The 19,817-nt window shown below is 34.8% G+C and overlaps 1 protein-coding gene and 2 pseudogenes across 6 annotated transcripts in view; 2 read left to right on the top strand and 1 right to left on the bottom strand.

Moving 5' to 3' along the window:
- ZNF366 (zinc finger protein 366) overlaps positions 1 to 19,817 on the top strand; it is a 267,274-nt gene that overhangs the window by 12,381 nt on the left and 235,076 nt on the right. For all 6 annotated transcript variants that reach the window (XM_025047811.1, XM_015590408.2, XM_025047814.1 and 3 more), the window contains exon 2: positions 5,752 to 5,850. The gene's annotated coding sequence lies outside the window, so the exon portion shown is untranslated. The remainder of the gene's footprint in view (positions 1 to 5,751; positions 5,851 to 19,817) is intronic.
- LOC107195764 lies at positions 15,038 to 16,866 on the bottom strand (annotated as a pseudogene).
- Positions 17,234 to 17,352, top strand: LOC112480957 (annotated as a pseudogene).

The raw sequence follows: 19,817 nt of genomic DNA, 5'->3' as shown, positions 1-19,817 counted from the left end.
GTAAGGGCCCCATGCATAGGGGACAGACAATAAACATGTAAACAAATAAACAAGATAATTACAGATAACTGCCATGAAGAGAATAAAATGGGAGATGTGATAAAGAGTGATGGAAAGCTACTCAAGATTGGCAAATCAGGGAAGTTTTGAATTAATGAATGATTCAAAGAAAAACTATCAAAAGAGAAACCACATATCAATAATTTCAATAGCAAAACCATATAGTCATATCAGTAAAAGCTCCAAATGATATTTGATAAAATTCAACATCCAGTCATAAGCTGTTCTTTCTTGACAAAAAAAGCAGAAACTAAGAATTTAAAATTAAGAGTTGATTTTATAAATGATAGAGTGAGTCTAGCAACATTTCCCTTTAAAAAACGAAGAAAGCAAAGATGCTTTTGTCACCATTATTTTCCAATATAATACCAAAAATTATTTTTTAGCACAGCAGGATTGCCAAAAAAAAAAAAAAAAAAAAAAGAAAACTAAATATTGAAGGGAAAAAGGAAACAAAAATGTTATTTGAAGAAATAGAAGACCCAAATTAAGCAATTTCCACCCTCTAGAAAACTATTTGAGATGTTCAAAGCATTCAATGAAATGAGTAAATACAAGATAAATCTGTAAACATACATGTTTTCTAAATATCAATAAAAACCAACTAGAAAAGATAACTAAAAAGAGATCTTATTACCAATATTACTAAATTACAAAATATATAGAAATTAATGTGGGGTGTTCAAGGCTCATAAAGTAAACTATAAAAAAACTTTTAATGAAAGAATTAAAAAACAAATTCAGAGACATAGCATGGCTGTGAATAGTAGAGATATTCCCCAAATCAATGTATAGATTTAACATATTCCTAATAAAAACCAAGGAATACTTTATACAGTTAAACATAATGATTCCAAAACTGTTTTGGCACAATTATCAATTTGTGGGGAAAAAAAACAATGAGGAGGAACTATCTTTGTTAGGTACTAGAACTTTAAAGGAAATGAATGGAAATGATATGGCATTAATTGAAAAATGAAGTAAAGGGTAATTGAAAGGAATAGAAAACCTAGTTTACATACACGTTTAATATATGAACTCAAAAGATAAAGAGTCTACCCAAAAGATAAAGAGTCATGATTTAAAAACTAGTAAGAAAACCAGGTATTAATGTGAGGAAAAATCAACTTAGACCTTTACCTCATGCTACATTGTTACCACTTCTGCAAGAGGCTGCCCATCAGGACTTTACTATTTTCGAAAGCTGGCATAAAATCATTTAAAAGCTGCCGACTGTTTTTTACAGAGGTGGAATCATTAATTCATCTTTGGAGAAGATGTCCTTTGTTTTGGGAAAATCACCAGAACAGGCCTTTTTAATTACATCAATGTAGAGCAAGTACTCATTCTCACTTGTTTCTTTTAGAGGAAATTGAAGTCTCCAGTAAGGTGACAAATTTGGTTTAGAAGTATAAATTGAATTTATTGTTTGACATAAATCCTTTCGGGAAAAAATGTATCCCTGTGTCTTAGTCTGTTCGGACCACCGTAACAACATACCATACTGCAAAACTCTTAAACAACAAAAATTTATTTCTCACAGTTCTGGAGGCTGGAAGTTCAAGATCAGGGTGCCAGCATAGTCCAATGAGGGCCCTCTTCTGGGTGGCAGACTTCTTTTTGTGTCTTCACATGGTAAAAGGGGGCTAGGGATATCTCTGGAACTTCTTTTATAAGGCACTAATCTCATTCATCAAAGACCCCACCTCCTCATACCATCACATTGGGCATTAGGATTTCAACATAGAAACTAGGTGGTGGAGGAGCACCAGAATATGGATTAGGCTGGCCTGTCCTTGCAAAGAGAGCAAGGAGGAGAGAGAGAGTTTTATCCAACTAATTGCTTAGAGGAGATTGTTTTACTGAACCATGCCAAGAGAGTTGTATAGGCCTGATCTCTTTATGCTGGAGATAAAAAGTGTGAAAGGAAATCAGTAAGACTGGATTTGTATGGTAATACCTGGATTGGATCATTGATGCCTTTCACATAGTGTTATTAAGCACAGAATAACTCAGACTGGGAAAATGCACTGCTGACTTTTATCATCAACTTGATGGAGCAACGGGAGACAGATTATACTCTGCATGGGTAGGTGTTCCTACTACCAATTGTTTAATTTGTTCAACTTATTCAGTCTTCACAACAGCCATATGAGGCAGGGAATGGATTTGGAGAGGAAAGATCTCTCTCTGAATGTCTCTGTCTCTCTGTGTCTCTCTTTGTTCTACACACACATACACACACACACACACACACACACACACACACACATGCATGGGCACCTACACATTTACACTTCCACTACCACTCCTACCATAGAGGTTCTTAGGGCCAGTGTTCCAGAATGTGGAGATGCTTGGAAGTTTTCTGTTGGTGGGGTCGAGCTGACCACTGCCACATTGGGTGTTCTAAAAGTAACTCCTTCTAGCAGTAGTTATACTGTACATTGCATTGTCGTTATTTCATCCCCAAATCTGCAGCACATTTTTGTTAACTGCTTTATTCTTGTCTCTGTTGTGCCTTGGAGAATTAAGGGAGAAATCAGTGTACATGCTGGGAGAGAAATTGGTTTGGCAGAGTGACAAGTGGTTCTATATAATCATGAGGACCGATATAGGAGAACATGTAATAGGCCTGTAGGACAGAAATTCCAAAGAAGAATGGGTTTCTTACAGCCTGTGGAATGCAGGTTCATAGTTTTCTTAATTTGGCTATTAAAGGAAATGTGACCTTATTCTGTAATTCCAGGTTTGTGTGGTCTGTGGACTACTGAGGCCAATTCACTTGTTCCTTCACTTACCTATCCATTCTATAAATATTTATTGTTTGCCCACTATGTGCTGGGACTGGGCTAGGCATGCAGATACAATGATGACTAACAGAGTCTTTGCCCATTAGGAAAAAACTTTTAGAAGTTAAATATTAACAAATCAAATTGTAAGAAAGTAAGAAAAATAGGAGAGAAAACAAATGAAAAAAATAGAAGATGGATGTATATGACTATAAAATTATAGTTATAAAATAAAAATTAATAAAAAGAACTAAAAAAGGAAACAGATTGAGAGAATTATTTATAGTGAATATTACAGGTGAGCGAATGAAATTTTAAAACATCGCTATTTAGTCAAAGCTAAAGCCTAACACTAAACTTCTAAAGAACAAAGGGACATGAACAACATTCAAATAAGAGAACACTTAAAGATATACCTTCAATAGCAAATAAATTTGCATTAAAAACAATAAGGTAATATCTTGTACTTAATGAATTTAAAAGTATAAGAAAAATAAAGCTGCGAACAAGGCTGGGGAAAAGTACACATCCAGGCATTGTCCTTGTTGGTATAAATTGTGGGAATAGAGTAATTCTTTAAACAGATGACTTAGCATTAAATATCAAGAGCATAAAAATATAAATGTCCTTTATAATTATGGATTCATCCTAAAACAAGATTTCGCCATTAATAGTAATTACCTCCTAGAATGCTTACTTCGTGCCAGGTTTTTTTCTAAGTGCTTTATACAAATTAACTCAATCTTCATAGCAGCCATATGAAGTGGGTATTTTTATTATTCCCATTTTACAGATGAGAAAACCAAGGGACACCAAGGTTAGATAAATTGCTTAAGATCACATGGTTGACCAGTGGCAGAACTGAGATTGAAGTTTCTGGATCTGGACTCATACTCACTGCATTGTCTTGCTTTAATGGAAGAAAAACCCTTCTGCATACAAAGATAGTATCATCATTTATAATGTAAAAATAAAAAAAAAATTGGAGGAAAACTTCATGTTCCACGGAGAGAATGGTTAAATACAGTACATTCATTCAATAGATAATTATTCAACCAGAGATATTTAGAACTTTTGTTTTCCCAGGGTGCAATGGTATGAGCCGCCACCTTCACAAAAGAATTATTTGTTATGTGCAAGCCTTTCTCAATATCCCTATATCTTAGAGCCAATCATAAGGATCAGGACACCCTGTCGCAACTGGGCACTCCATTATTTTCTGCTGTAGCAGCTTGTGGCTCCATGTAATATGCTATTACATAGACTGAGTTTATAACAGTGGGGGTGATGTAAATTACCATCATTCCTGGATACTTTTGCCACATGTAATAATCTATACATTTCTTTGACCTCATATTCTCACCTTTGTTATCTTACCCAAGTAAAACTTTTTCTTTTTATAAATATGTTAACATAGTTATCCACATATTTCTTACCTTAAATAGTTGTGAAGATCTAAGTAGGGTTTTGTGTTGTAAGTGTTGGGAAAAGAATTTCAAAATGTTAAAAGTAATTTTTATTAATGTATAAACAAATTGAAATGAGAAAAACATAAATTATCTATTTTAGCATATACCTTTATATTTTCTCCTATTAATTACAACAATAATATATCTCAATTTATTAGATGTCTACTGTGAGCCAGAAACTCTGCTAAGCTCTCTGTGTAATTTGCTTTTAATCTTCTCAATAGCCATGTGAAATAGGTATTATTTATTATCACCATTTTGCAGATGAGGATACAGAGGCTTGGAGAAGTTGAGTAACCTGCCCCAGGTCACACAGTTCATAAATGGAAGTGTCAGAACTTAAACTCAGATCTGTCTGAATCCAGAAATCAAGCTACTAATCATACGGATACTGTCTTTTCTTCCTCTTCTTTTCCGAAAGTAAATTTAGAGTTATGTTCTTTAATGTTTGGATCTATGATGGAATGTTAACTCTGTGGTTATAAATAACATTGTAACTAGTTGCCTTGAAAATAAAGAGGGTATCTCATAAAACTAGAAGGGGCTTACAATATCAAATATAAAAAAAGATGAAGTTATGAAGTTCTTTGAAGAAAACCTTGCTGTAATGATGAAAGAAGGAAGAAAAAGTAAGGAAAGGCAAAAGTGGAATACAGAAAACGCTCTCAACAAATTTACATATGTGTTTTACAAATATATTTCCGAAAAAGGAATACTGTGTACAATAAATGTGAATGCCAAATGGGAATAAAATTTTGAAATTATCTAAATATGTACTGATTTCAGCTGCAACTCTTCTTCCAGAAGCATCCCTTTTTTCCTTCTTCTACTGCTCAACATATAAAATACAACTGTACACACAGAACTCACTCATACTGAAAACTTTGCCAACTAACTCAAAGGCTGGCACCTGTTCCAGAGTAGTAAATTGTAACATTTTTGATACCATGACTAGCTTCCAATATTTCTCTTACTTTTTCTTCTTTTATCTTATTTTTGCACTTGAGAATTAAAAAAAAAAGTTCTTACAAATGTGAAGAAAGACTAATTATTCTGAAGCCATGTAACAAGTAGCCACCATAATTGTTTTTAAACCCGTTCTGTCAAACAACAACTTGCCTTGGTAAACACTTTTACCAGCCAACCACTCTTTCAGTCTCTCACTTCTGAAAGTCAGCCAATCAGGGACAGACTCGCTCCATTAGCATGTCTTTGAGTGGTACTCAACCAACTATAGTCTCATCTGAGTAACCGGGCTTCCACAGATGATGTCAAACCACTTACACCTCTGAAAGTCCACTAGTTCCTGAACTACAGGCTTTCTCAAAACCTTACATAAGATCTGCAGTTTGTTCTGCTTGGAAAGATTGTGCCTGACCAATATCTCTTATTCTAACAAGTGAAAAATTAGCTTTGTCTTTTTATTTCAGATGTTGAGTGATGGTCTCATTGAACAATTTTGGAGATTCCACGGAAATCGTTTTAAAGAGTTCATTTGGCAGCATTCCAGGGGACCCTCAAGACAACAGGTACACTCACTGGGCACCTTCTGCCAAAATTCTATTTATTCTTTAGATATGTCGTCAAGTGAGTTGGTCTCAACAATAATCTTATCTCTGACTAGTTTCATCAAGTTCATATTGCTCAATTTATTTTGTTGTTCTAGGATTTGTAACCAGTAGGACTTTGTTTTGGCCTAGATCTTTGTGTAGAGCAAATTAGACCTTTTGATTTAGAGGTGCACTACTTGGTAAATAATTAAACCTAGAACTTTGTATAAGATCATTAGACCTTTTGTTTTGCATGTATGCCATCTAGAAATGTTTGTGTTTTTCTTTTGCCCTTAATCTGCTTATTCTCTTGCTGCTTGCCTTGCTTTTGCTGCAGTTTGTCTATATGTTGAAAGTCTTGTTTCATGTGGGGTTTTTTTTGTGTTAGGTTGTTTTGTTTCTTCTGAATGTATAAAGGAGTGTTTCATAGGGAATAGATGGAAGCATATGCCTGATAAATTTTCAACTCCATGCAAGCAGCCTTGAGGGCTAATGGTTAGAGGTCTGTTAGACCAGAAATCAATCTATGAAAAAAGGGTTTGTCAAACTTTGTCTTTTATAGAGTCCCTTATAAAACTTTATGAAGGTACCCTCTTTCTTGTTAATTTGTGAAAGAAGCTCATTTTGCTATTTGTTCCTACTCAAGCATCAAGGACTGCCAGATTGTTGACTCTGTGGCCCTATCTTAGTCTGGTTGGGGAACCCAGACACCCTTCAAAAGCCCATTCTATAGACTGACTGTAGTGGCCTCATTCTTGTGTGTTATGGGTTTCGTCAATGCCAAAGTCTCATCCTCCTCCTGGAAGAGCTTCTATTTCCTTTAAGAAGCACTGTAATTTTAACTTTTGTACTTTTCTTGGTAACCGGCAAAAAAATATTTGACTTAATTGTATCATGTTTGACATGTCTAAATCCTCAAATTAATAGAATCTTTAAGAGGAACTCTAAAAATATTAGGGGACAAATTACCAAATAATCAAGTCAGCTTTTTTTAATTGATATGTCAGCTATTAGTCAGCTAATTTAATTGATATCCTTTTAGTTAGCTAAGTGATATGCTAAGGCCTCAAAACAATTCTATCTCAAGATGGTCTCTCTTAAAGACTTTATAACCCTTTGAAACCTATTCAGTTTGCATTTCTCTTTTGTTTTCTACTCAGCTTACTTGACCTTCTAAATGAGCTATTCTTTTTTCAGGGTTTTCTCAGGAAAAGAACAATTATATTATAAAATTTCTAGACCAGAAGGTTAAATTAAAATTCTTGTCTAGAGCCAGATTAAGGGACATAGTTAAGGAAGTTCCTAAACTTTCAGAATATAGGCAAAAGTTTTTTACAAAATTTAATATTTTGTTACATACTTAATTTCCTCAACTACAGATCTGTAACAACTAGTTCAGCTAATGCTTAGCCTCTCAGATAGGGAAAATGCTTAATAAGCAAAAAGATAGGAAAGAAAAGACTTAAATCACCCAGTTATATAAACTTTTAAAAAATTATTTTTAGGCATACTTAGGGATGTGTATTCTCTCCTTGTAAATGGGATCAAATGTGAAATAAGGAATTTAATAATAAAAAAGAAATCAAAATGTAAAATTGCCAGTCTAGAAAATATTCAGTGTGCGGCTAGATATTTCCAGAGCCTTAGGAAATATATAACTGAAACTCAATATAGTATTTGGTTTACTAGTAAAGATAACTTTAAAAATCTCTGTTATTTAAAAATTGGGAGTCTATGAATAAGGAAACCTGTAGATATTGCAAATACAATGGTAACTAAAAGAATAGATGTTCCATAGTGGCTAATAAACAGCAGGACAATTATCTAAAATGTGTCTGTTGGTGCTGCTCCAAGGGTGACATTAAGCCTCAACACTTTTCTTTCTTTCTTCTAAATTCTCAAAGGGACTAATACAGCTTTCTTATTGCTATGGGAGCCACTATATCTACCATTAATCTCTTCTCTATAGAGCATCAGATTCCTCAGAGTAAAATTTCAGAGTTGTTTGAAAACCAAAAAAGCTTCCAATAAAAAAAAGAGAGAATTTTTATCTTAAAGTAAAAATGACTGTACCAGATGGTGAAAGAAGATATAAAAGACAAATTTGAGGATATACAGTAAATTGTGAGAAGTGTGAGGAAAAACAAGCTTTATGTGCTTTGGTTTACTGGAAGCACTAAAATAATGAAAATTTCTAAAAATCTTAAGTCCTTTCCCAAGCCCCAACCTGTAATTGATACTTTGGAATCACTATCAGAAGGACATTCCTTTCTTCTCTGTGACACAACTCCTGCAGATTTAATAAGTAGGGATTTACTTGGCAAATGGAACTGCCAGATAAAGTATACTGCAAAAGGATTACTTTTAAAATCCAGAAAATTTCTCAGACACAATAAAATTGTAGCTGATATGACTAATAATATACCTACAATATGTATGACTCAAGAAGTCACTGAAGAAATATCTATGGTCCCAGAATTCACATGGACAAAGATTCTACGCACACAGGCAGATTAATTACAATACAGCTCTTAAAAATCTTCCTGAATTATATAAACTCTTCTTTTTTGTGTGTGTGCAAACGTGAGAAAGTTAGGTCATACTGTAAGGTCTTAGTTCATCAACATGGCATACATTTAAGACCTATAGCCTATTAAAGCCAATTCCTTTCTTTAGTAACCAAGGTTTAGCTTAGTCGCCTCAGAACAATTACGAGCCTCAATGAAATAAAACATCTTCAGATCTTGTACTGTAATCACCTTTAAATCTGATGCTGTTGTATATAGTAATTCTTTATTGCTGAAGAAAAACATTCAGCATTTTCATTCTAGTCAGTTAACTAATTATAAAGTACTGATACTTTCTTCTCATATTATTATCCACTGGTGAAACACTTTTATTTCAGTAACTCTATTACCCTTACCCAATAGAAGAAAATCTAATTGTGTTTCTGTAATCCATGGAAAGAACAGAATTTTTAGATACTCCAATACTAACTGCTGACTTAATATTCTTTGTTGCTCCAGTACTAAATGCTGACAATATTGTTTGTTAATGGGTCTTACATTGAAAAAAGAATACCAACAAACAGATCAAAGCAGTAGAATAGAGATCCCAGAAATAAACCCTCACGTATGTGGTCAAAGGGTGCCAATACAATTCAATGGAGAAAGGAAAGTCTCTTCAACAGATGGTGCTGGAAAAAATGGATATCTACATGCAAATGAATGAAATTGAACCCTAACTTTATACTATATACAAAATTAACACAAAATTGATTAATGACTTTTAACTACAAAACACCTAGAAGAAAACATAGGAGTAAAGTTTTATGACATTGGACTTGGCAGTGGTTTCTTGGACATGACACAAGAAAAAGCACAAGCAACAAAAGACAAAACAGACAAACAGGACTACATCAAACTTAAAAGCTCTTGTGTACCAAAGAATGCATCAACAGAGTGAAAAGGGAGAAAGTACTTGCAAATCTGATAAGGAGTTAGTATCCAGAATGTATAAAGAACTCCTACAACTCAAAACAAAAATTAAATAACCCAATTTGTAGGTAAAATGTCAATTCCTGGCACTCTATATTTCCACAAAACAAAGAACCTATATATATTAGGACAACAGTTTGCTTGGAGAGACTGCCTGACCGGCATAGTCCCCCCTTGTAATAAATTCAGCTTTGTCTTCTTATTTAATATGTTAAGTAGTAGTCTTATCATTATCTTTTGGCAAATTTTCGTGATTCTTTTATTATTTTTTAAAATCTCTTTTATTATTTTTAATAGTGCTAATAGTGATTGCCATTATGGTAATGAGGCTGATGTTTTTAATCTCTACTTATTATACCATGAACTGTAACTAAGGTCTTTACATGTGTTATCTCAATAATTGTGCACTGCCGACAATATCTGGCTACCAGAACTTTTTAGATTATCAGGTCGCACTCAGACCTGAAGAAGTTGTTAGCCTTGCCTTATTCAGTGTGCCAGTCATTTGCTTGTTTGCTTCCAAATCCACTTCTCACCCTTTCTCTGCTTTGCTCAATATCACAGGAGCCGACTCCTATAGACTGAGTTTTCCAGGCTCTTCTGTCAGCTGGCTTCCAGCTCAGTTCTGTTAATGGAAATCTGTAGAGAAAAATGAAAGTCCGGGAGGGAGAAAGGGAGAAGGCAGGGTATCTCTCCCCTTTCTGCTTCTGGAGATAGCTCTGGCAATAGCTTTGTTTTCTTCCATTGTTCTAGTTCCTTTGTTCCATGCTTCTTTCTTGGTGGTCATCACTCATACTATTCTGTTTGAAATGCCTAGAGCACTTTCTGATTACCTGGACCCATACAATCTGAAAAAACCAGTGGTAAAAACTATACCAAGTAGACTCCAGAGACTAGAGATTTAGTCCCAAGTCTGCCTTTAAATCATTTGTGACCTCAAAACAATCAGTTTGTTGCCTTAGTTTTGCTATCTATGTAATTGTGATCTTTAAGGTCCCCTTCCACCAACTAGAACCTTCTGTTATACTGGGCTTGCAAGAATTGTTTGAACATTTATAGGAGTTATAACTTTTTCCTTCTCCCATGTAACAGTGTTGAGAAACTGCTTTAAAGGCTTTGATTACATTAGAAATATAGCTGTTTCCCTAACCAGATGAAACATGAAAATACCTTTTTTCTGTGCACAGGGCAAGCTACATAATTTAAGGGGCCCAGTGCAAAACAAAAATGTAGGGCCCCTGTTGAAAAAGCAGGAAAAAAGTCTTATTAAAAGACTTTTACATGTGAACCTTTTCCTTTAAAAATGTTTTGTTATTTATAAAATACAACAGAGATAATAGTGATGTGAGTAATAATATAACTTACAAAGTGCAAAAAATATTTTTGGTGTGATATGTGATATCTTGATTAGTCATAATTTTGTGACTTGCTTTTCTGCAAATTTAATAGGTCATTAAAATAAATATATATCCTTTTAGCAATTTTATTTTCAATCAATATAATTGAAGAGACATTAGTTGTTCTTGGAAAATGAAAGATTACACATAATTTTTGATACTTTTACATTTCGATCAGGATCTTTCTGCTGATGCAATTGTTATCGGAGCAGTTAATATTATTTTATAGGCTGTGGAAACATTTGGGATAAATTTCTGATAAATTATTCTGAAATAAAATTTTAATACATGTAGAGCTGATGATTCTCATGGAACAATTCTAAAAATATTTCATTCTTCATACAAATCAGTTTTGTATGTCAAAATTTAATTTTAAATGTAAATTTATACAATAGCATTTTAATGCTTTCTCTGACATTTCCTGTAACTTAACAGAGGTTGTACAAGAAACAAAATGTGGCTTCATAATTTGTGTAAAATTCAAAATGCTGGTTTATGCATTCTATCAATGCATTTTCAGCCACAAGGAAAAATAGTAATTTAAAAACTGTCTCATTAATAATTTGTTCATCTGACGCTTCATATGAAAAGTAGTGTACATTTCCTTCAGGTGCCACAATCTTTAAATTTATTTTCTATTTCTAAGTCTGTGGATACGTGCTGTGCAATGTTGAGACGACAGTTTTCAAAACTGAAACTCTAAACTCTTTAAGGGATTATGACTCCTTGACATGCTTTCTTGCGGTGTCCATGTGTACACTTTAATTTTGTAATAACTTACAAAGTTTACTCCCTGTGTTTTGGCAGTTTCTGTGCCGGCCTCCAGCCAGAGTTAATATTTGTGTAGATACCACAGTCAGGCTCTCGGGACTGATGGCCATGCCAGCCTCCCAACCATGGTTCCCAGTGGTGCCTGCATGCAGAAGCCCTTCTTTCTTCCATGGTTGTGGTCACTGTTGCAGTGGCTGCTGCTCTTGCACTGCTGTCGCCATTGCTACTGTCAGTTTGGGCCTAGGTCTCTGTCTGGCAACCTTGATCAGGTAAATATAATTCTTTTGTTTGCCTAAGGCCTTGAAAAGGTGAGAAAATACTGGAGAAGAGGAGCTAGAGATGTTTATCTTCCTTATAAAATTATGTAAGAAATTTTTGCAGCCTCAAATGTGAAGGACCTTGGTAGTTTCAACTTGCTAGTACCAGTAAGTCTAAAATCAGGGAGCCTAGACACAGGACTACAGATGCCACGTAAAACCTTAGCAGTGCCAGGAGACCTATGGGAATGAGCATAATTGTTTCCAAGATGTTCCAAAGATGTAGTATTAGAATCTTCAAGAAGTGTTGATGCATGGAGATTGGTTTGTTGGGAGACAAATCTATCCAAAGATACATTTTTGAATTAAAAGTAGAGATGAATGAATTTGTGTTGACTTAAATGTGTACTTTCTCTAGGCTATGGTTTCCTTTATCTCAAAATATCTGACCACCTCGAGGAAATGGGAGTTTACTTGCGTGCGTGCCATCTTTAATACTTCTTGAAGATTTTACAGGATGCATTCACCTTAGGTGTGAAATATTTTGCAGTAATTTTTTACAGTGGTACATTTAAAAAATTTTTTGTTGGAGAAAATTTCAAACATATACTAAAGTAGAGAGAATAGTATAATGAACCCCTCCTTATGTACCCATTACCCAGCTTCAGTAATTTCATGACTGAGTTTTATCTGTACATGCACCCACTTTCCTCAGTCCTAGATTATTTTGAAACAAATCCGGACATCATATTTTATCTGCAAATATTTCAATGTGGATCATTAAAAGATTAGGTACCATTATTTTACCTAAAAATTTAACAATAATTCTTAACATTACAAAATTATTATTTAAATTTCTCTATCTCAATTTTTTTGTTTGTTTGAACCACTATCCTAACAAAGTTCCAAGCATTGTATTAGTTGGTATGCCTCTAAAGTGTCTTTTAATATACAATTGCCCTACTTCCCCATTTTTCTTTTGCATTTTATTTGTTGAAGAAACTGGGTCTTTTTTGTCCTTGCATCCCTAAGGTCTTGTTTAACATGTTCTATTCTTCCTTATATTTCTGGTAATCCTTCCTGTAATCTGGTATTTACATATGGAGGCTTGAGAGATTTATGTTTGATTATTTGGCATGTGGCTACTTCATAGGTGGTCTTGGGTACTTCCATCCATCCAGGCACAATAATGTCCCTTTTTTTTGTGATGCTAACCGTTATTAATGATCTTTTCTCCGATCCACTATATCATGAGGGTTTACAAAATGGTTATATTTAAATTGTATTATTCTTTACTTATTAGCTGGACTATTTTTATATATTTTTTATTTATTTATTTATTTTTTAGGTGAGGCAACCTTTGGTTGACCTCACAGATTGCAAGGACTTTGTCAGCTTACAATCCCTTATTTTTTATTTTTTACACCTACAGCACCTGGTCTTCCTAGGTGGTCTCCCATCCAAGTTCTAACCAGGCCGACCCTGCTTAGCTTCCGAGATCAGTGGATTATTTTTGTAAACAGAAACTTCTTTGCATAAAAAATATTTACTGTACTCTGAGGTACAATATGTATAAAACAGATAAGACTTATGCTTGATTCTTTCCCTGTATTTACCAGTTTTCAAAATAATGAATTGTTTCTCCAGCATCCTCCAAATGCGACTAATGAGGTTTTTTTAAACTGTTATTGTAAATTTATCGATTTGAACTTATTCAATGTATTTCTATCCTTATCGATGCTCAAATTGTCCCAGCTTTGCCTAATGGGAGCCTGTTCAAGTTAGCTCCTGAGTCCTTTTGACAGGACCAAATTATTCTTTTATAGCTTCCTTGTTTGTGGTATGATGTAATATTCCAGCCTCATCTGGTATATTTTCTGCCCCAGACCTGGAATCACCTGTTTCTCCAAGGAGCCCTTTGTTTTCTAGTGAAAATGTTATTTTGGAACTGCAATTAGGTTTCTAGGCTTTTTCAGAAGTAAGAGCTAGGGAAAAAATTTTAAGATAAAATATGTAATAAATTCATAGTGATACTTCCAATTCAAACTCAGGATTGCACTGTTTATTTAATATTACCAATCTTACGTCACCTTTATCTCCTTTTTCCCATGCTGAAATTGGTTGGTTTCCAAGGACACCAACATAATTACTTATTTGCTTTGTTTCACAAAACATACCCAACAAAATAACAGTATGAATACTATACCAACAATATATTTACTGAAAGCAGTTTTACAATTGTTTGCATAGGTCATTTTTGTCTTTAGGGCCTATCTTACTAGGATTGTATAATCAAATTATTGTGTTGTAGTCACTTGAAATAATTTTTGATTCATTAATTTTTTTAAATTTAACTTTGTTTTATAATTATATAAAATATTTACATGTCCTCAAATTTCAATATACAAAATAAAATATATTCAGAGTAATGTAACTTTTGCCCTTGCCTCCATTCTATCCTTTCCCTCTCCATAGTTAGTTTACATTTTTTTTTATTTTTTGGTTTGTTATTCCATTATTTTTTTCTAGTTATTATAATGTTTTAAAAGATACATATAACTGGTCAGGGTCATTAGCAAACTATTTAAGTAGTTGTGACCACTTGAATCTATAGAATCTGGGGGTAAGGAGAGAAAAAGAGGACTAAGGATAGGTGTTGAGCTTCTGATAGTCATAGCAACAGTGGTTATGTAGGACTTGGAGATGAAAGAAAGTGCTATTTCTTGCTTGAATAAACAAAGGAAAATGCTGTAAGTACCTGGGAAAACATTGGGGAAAATAAGATGGTAGTAAGAAACAAGGCAAAGTAGAAATTCCTTTGTTAAATATTTATGGATTGTCTGCTGTTTTCTGGGAATGGTTATGGGGGAAAGACCAATCAAATTTCAGGGAGGACCAAATTTCTTAGTCAAGATACATATTTGTTTGTGATTACTTGGATTCTCTGATGTTATTCATATAGTAACAATATTGACAAAAGCCCATTGTATTTGGAGTAAAGCACTTGTACATAAGTTCATTTCTATGCAATACATTTCAGTTAAAATAACACAACTAATACATATGACACAGGAAATACTGCAGGTTCAGTTCTAGACCACTGCAATAAAGTGAATATTGCAATAAAATGAGTCTCTGGAATTTTTTTGTTTCCTAGTACTTATAAAAGTTATGTTTATACTATATTATAGTCTATTTAGCATGCAATAGCATTATGTCTAAATAGCAATATACATACCTTAATTTAAAAATACTTTATTGCTGAAAAATGCCAATTCACATCTGAGCCTTCAACAAGTCATAATATTTTTGCTGGTGGAGGGGCTTGCCTCCACATGGATGGCTGCTGACTGGTCAGGGTGGCGGTTGCTGAAAGTTAGGGTGGCAGTTTCCTAAAATAAGACAATAGTGAAGTTTGCCACATTTGTTGACTCTTCCTTTCACGAACGATTGCTCTATAGTATACGATGCTGTTTGATAGCATTTTAGTCATAGAACTTCTTTCAAAATTGCAGTCAATCCTCTCAAACCCTGCCACTGCTTTATCAACTAAGTTTATGTAATATCTAAATCCTTTGTTGTCATTTCAACAATCTTCACAGCATTTTCATGAGGAGTAGATTCCATTTCAAGAAACCACTTTCTTTGCTCATCCATAAGAAGCTACTCCTCGTCTGTTAAAAGTTTTATCATGAGATTGCATCAATTCAGTGACATCTTTGGGCTCCATTTCTAATTCTAGTTCTCTTGCTATTTCCACCACATCTGTAGTTACTTCCTCTGCTGAAGTCTTGAGCCCCTTGAAGTCATCCAGGAGGGTTGAATCAACTTCTTCAAAGTTCTTGTTAATGTTGATATTTGACCTCTTCCCATGAGTCATGAATGTTCTTAATGGCATCTAGAATGGTGACTCCTTTTCATAAGGTTTTCAATTTACTTTGCCCAGATGCATTAGAGGAATCACTATGTATGGCAGCAATAGCCTTATAAAATGTATTTCTTAAATAATATGACCTGAAAGTCAAAATTACTCCTTGATCCATGGGCTGCAGAATGGATGTTGTGTTAGCAGGCATGAAAACAGCATTCATCTTAGTGTTTGTCTCCATCAGAGCTCTTGGGTGACCAGGTACATTGTCAGTGATAAGTAATAATTTGAATGGAATCTTTTTTTCTGAGCAGTAGCTCTCAACAGTGGGCTTAAAATATTTAGTAAACCATGTTGTAAACATATGTGCTGTCATCTAGGCGTTGTTGTTCCATTTATAAAGCACAGGCAGAATAGATTTAGTGTTAAATCTGATGAACACACAAATGGTAAGAAAGTGAATACTAAATCTAACAGATTTAGTATTAAATCTTAAGGGCCCTAGGGTTTTTGGAATGGTAAATGAGCATTGGCTTCAACTTAAAGTCACCAGCTGCATTAGCCCCTAACAGGAAGGTCTTTTGAAGCTTTGAATCCAGTCATTAACTTCTCTTTAGCTATCAAAGTTCTCAATGGCATCTTCTTCCAATATAAAGCTGTTTCATTTACATTGAAAATCTGTTGTTTGGTGTAGCCACCTTCATTAACTGTCTTGGCTGTATCTTCTGGATAACTTGCTGCAGCTTCCACATCAGCATTTGCTGTTTTATCTTGCACTTTTATGTTATGGAGACAGCTTCTTTCCTTCAACCTCATCAACCAACCTCTGCTGTTTGCAAACTTTTCTTCTGCAGCTTCTTCACCTCTCTCAGCCTTCACAGAATTGAAGAGTGTTTGAGCTTTACCCTGAATTAGGATTTGGTATAAGGGAATGTTGTGGCTGGCTTGATCTATCCAGACCACTGAAACTTCCTCCATATCAGCAATAAGGCTGTTTCACTTTCTTACCATTTGTGTATTCATCAGAGTAGTACTTTTAATTTTCTTCAAGAACTTTTTCTTTGCCTTTGCTTCTCTGCTAACTGGCACAAGATGCCTATCTTGGCTTTTGTCATGCCTTCCTCACTGTGTTTAATCGTTTCTAACTTTTTATTTAAAATGAAAGGTAAGTGACCCTTCCTTTCATTTGAACATTTAGAGGCCATTGTAGGGTTATTAATTAGCCTAATTTCAATATTGTTGTATCTTGGAATAGGGAGCCTGAGGAGGAGGAGAGAGACGGAGCAGATGGCAGGTCGGTAGATGAGTCAGAACAAACAAAACATTTATTAAGTTCATCATCTTATTTGGGTGTGGTTGTGACATCCAAAAAACAATTATGATAGTAACATCAAAGATCACTGATCACAGATCACCACAATAAATATAATAACAATGAAAAAGTTTGAATTTTGTGAAAATTACCAAACTGTGGTGCAGCAACATGAAATGAACAAATGCTGTTGGAAAAATAGTGCTGATAGACTCACTCAGTGGAGGGTTGCTACAAACCTTTAATTTGTTAAAAAAAAAAAAAATGGCTATGCTACCCTGAAGAAGCCCCATCCTGTCTGATCTCAGAAGCTAAGCAGGGTCGGGCCTGGTTAGTACTTGGATGGGAGACCACCTAGGAAGACCAGGTGCTGTAGGTGTAAAAAATAAAAAAATAAGAGATTGTAAGCTGACAAAGTCCTTGCAATCTGTGAGGTCAACCAAGGTTGCCTCGCCTAAAAAAAAAAAATTAAAAAAAAAAAAAAAAAAAGCAATATCTGTGAAGTGCAATAAAGTGAAGGGCAATAAAGTGAGGTATGCCTATATTTTATAAGGTGCTGCGGGGATATAGATGTGCAAAAGATATGGTGTTGCCCTTTAGGACTTTCAAAACTAATGAGAAGTGAAAAAAGACTGGTAGGTTTCATAAAATACAATTATAACAAGTAAGTACTAGAATGAAATACAGACGAAGGGCCATGGAAACCCAGTAGAAGAAAAGTTGATTTTGAGCGAGGGATATCAAGCAATGTTTCAGTCTAGCTCTAAAGTTCTATGGTTTCTTATTTAATCAGATAGCTCTTGAGTAAGAATTCAACAGATGGAGAAGCAAGGAGAAAGGCCATCCCAGAAAGAAAGGAAATAGATGACCAGTGAGAGTGTAGGTATATTTGTGGGACACATTTACTCATGGCTTTTCTCATATGAATCAGTTTTAAAACCAGGACTTGGGCAAAAACAATTAAACATGTTTAGAAATGTTTGGTGATTTGGCAGAACCAACCAGTATGGTGTAAGTGAAATATTTTTAAACAAGGAGAACATATTTCCTCTTAGAGAGTTGCATTATCCAGAGTTACCATTTTTTAAAAAAAGGTCCTGTCTGTGAAAAAGGAAAAAAAGAGCCCTCTTTAAAGATCCTGTTATTTCACAAAAATCTCAGTTGCTCGTTCACAGCCATAAGAGTGGAATTATTGGGTGAAATGGGGAAAAATTGTTCTCAATTGTTCTAAATGGTTATAAAGCACCATCTATTATAGTGCTGCTTTTATTTTCTCTGTGTGACTTGTCAGGTTTTGGAAGAAATAAAATATGTTCTTGGATACTGTAGTAAGTGAAAGATATTACTTCATTTTATCAAACTTAAGATGCCACTGAGTGTAAGATGTACTGTTATTTTATGTACCATTAAGAAAAGGGTAAAAAACTGTCGATTAAACTGTAACACCATATGAGTCATTTCAATTTCAGAGATGTTAAAATAGGAAAATGAATGTGCATTTAGAACTGATGATATATGGTATTTATTGAGTTCCCAAGATAAACCAGATTCTGTTCACGATCCATGACAAACATTATCTCAATTAATTCTTATAAAAATCTAGAGATGTGCATATCCCTACCCCCATTTTACAGATGAGGAAAGTGAGGTATGGTGAAGCTAAAGATATTGGCCGAAGATCACAGAGCTAGAAAGTAGAACAAGCTCCTTATATCTTCCTCTTCTCAAACTTCTGTTTTTAATTGTTGACTATCCAGTCAAGCTATGTCATGACATATTGTGACACTCTTGGGTATTTGCAGCAGGTGGCCTGTTTTCAGCTTGGGTACTTTTCATTTATGGCAAACCCTTCACGGTGCGGGAAAGCCTCATCCTGCCCTAACTCAGATGGGCTTGGCCATGAGGCACACTGAGACTTCAGAGCTTAAGGGAGATGTAAATGACAGGCAGGGTTGGCTTGGACCCAAGGGAGTTAGCTCTTGCACCATCCAAAGGTCAAAGCAAATAACAGAACTGACATAGTCAAGATCCTGCTTGGGTGGTCTCAGGGGCTAAGGCAGAACTGGAAGGGCTGAAGAAAGAAGGCCATCACATTTCTCAAATGAAACTGGCAAAGCAGAAACAGCATTGGACAGCAGCTGGTTAGGTGTGAGCAGAGATGCTGCACACAAAGTAGAGCAATAATCCAGAGAGAGCATCTGGCTGGCGGAGCCTGAGGATTTATGGAACATATCATTCCTCAAGATTTCACTGCTATCCTTGAGGGGATAACCAATAAAAGACAAGACTTTCTGGTGTTACAGGATGTGGGTCAGGGTTATTTGGGCATGAAAGAGAAGGCTGACCTCTGAAAGTTGGAGAACATAGGAGAATATCTGAGTTTTAGAGCCTTCAACTCTCGACTCAGGTATATTTTTAAAGCCTCTTCAGCCTATGTCCGAGTTGAGGCATCTGTATTAGTGTTCCCGAGTGCTAGTACCTGTCCAAATAAATAATAACTAACATTTACTGAGTGCTTACATTGTGACAGTAAGTTAGGTGCTTTACATGGCTTACCTCATTCAGTAGTTTGGTATCCTCACTTTTCAGATGAAGAAACTGAAACTTTGAAAAGTTACATGATTTGGCTCAAGTCCCATAGCTAGGCATTCACAGAGTCAAGATTTGAACCCCGATGGTCTGATCCAGAACTCATGCATGTAAGGAATTAGAATGTAGTCATTTTATTTCTTCATATGCTCACTTAAAAAAAACCAAACTGAGTTTCCTTAGGATAGTATCTTTTTTTTTTTTTTTAAATCTCTGTATCCCTGTCTTTTAGCATAGCGCTAGGTACATAATAGT

Source organism: Pteropus alecto, unplaced genomic scaffold (assembly GCF_000325575.1).
Source record: "Pteropus alecto unplaced genomic scaffold, ASM32557v1 scaffold20, whole genome shotgun sequence".
NCBI lineage: Eukaryota > Metazoa > Chordata > Mammalia > Chiroptera > Pteropodidae > Pteropus > Pteropus alecto.
This window is presented reverse-complemented; position numbering and strand designations above follow the sequence as displayed.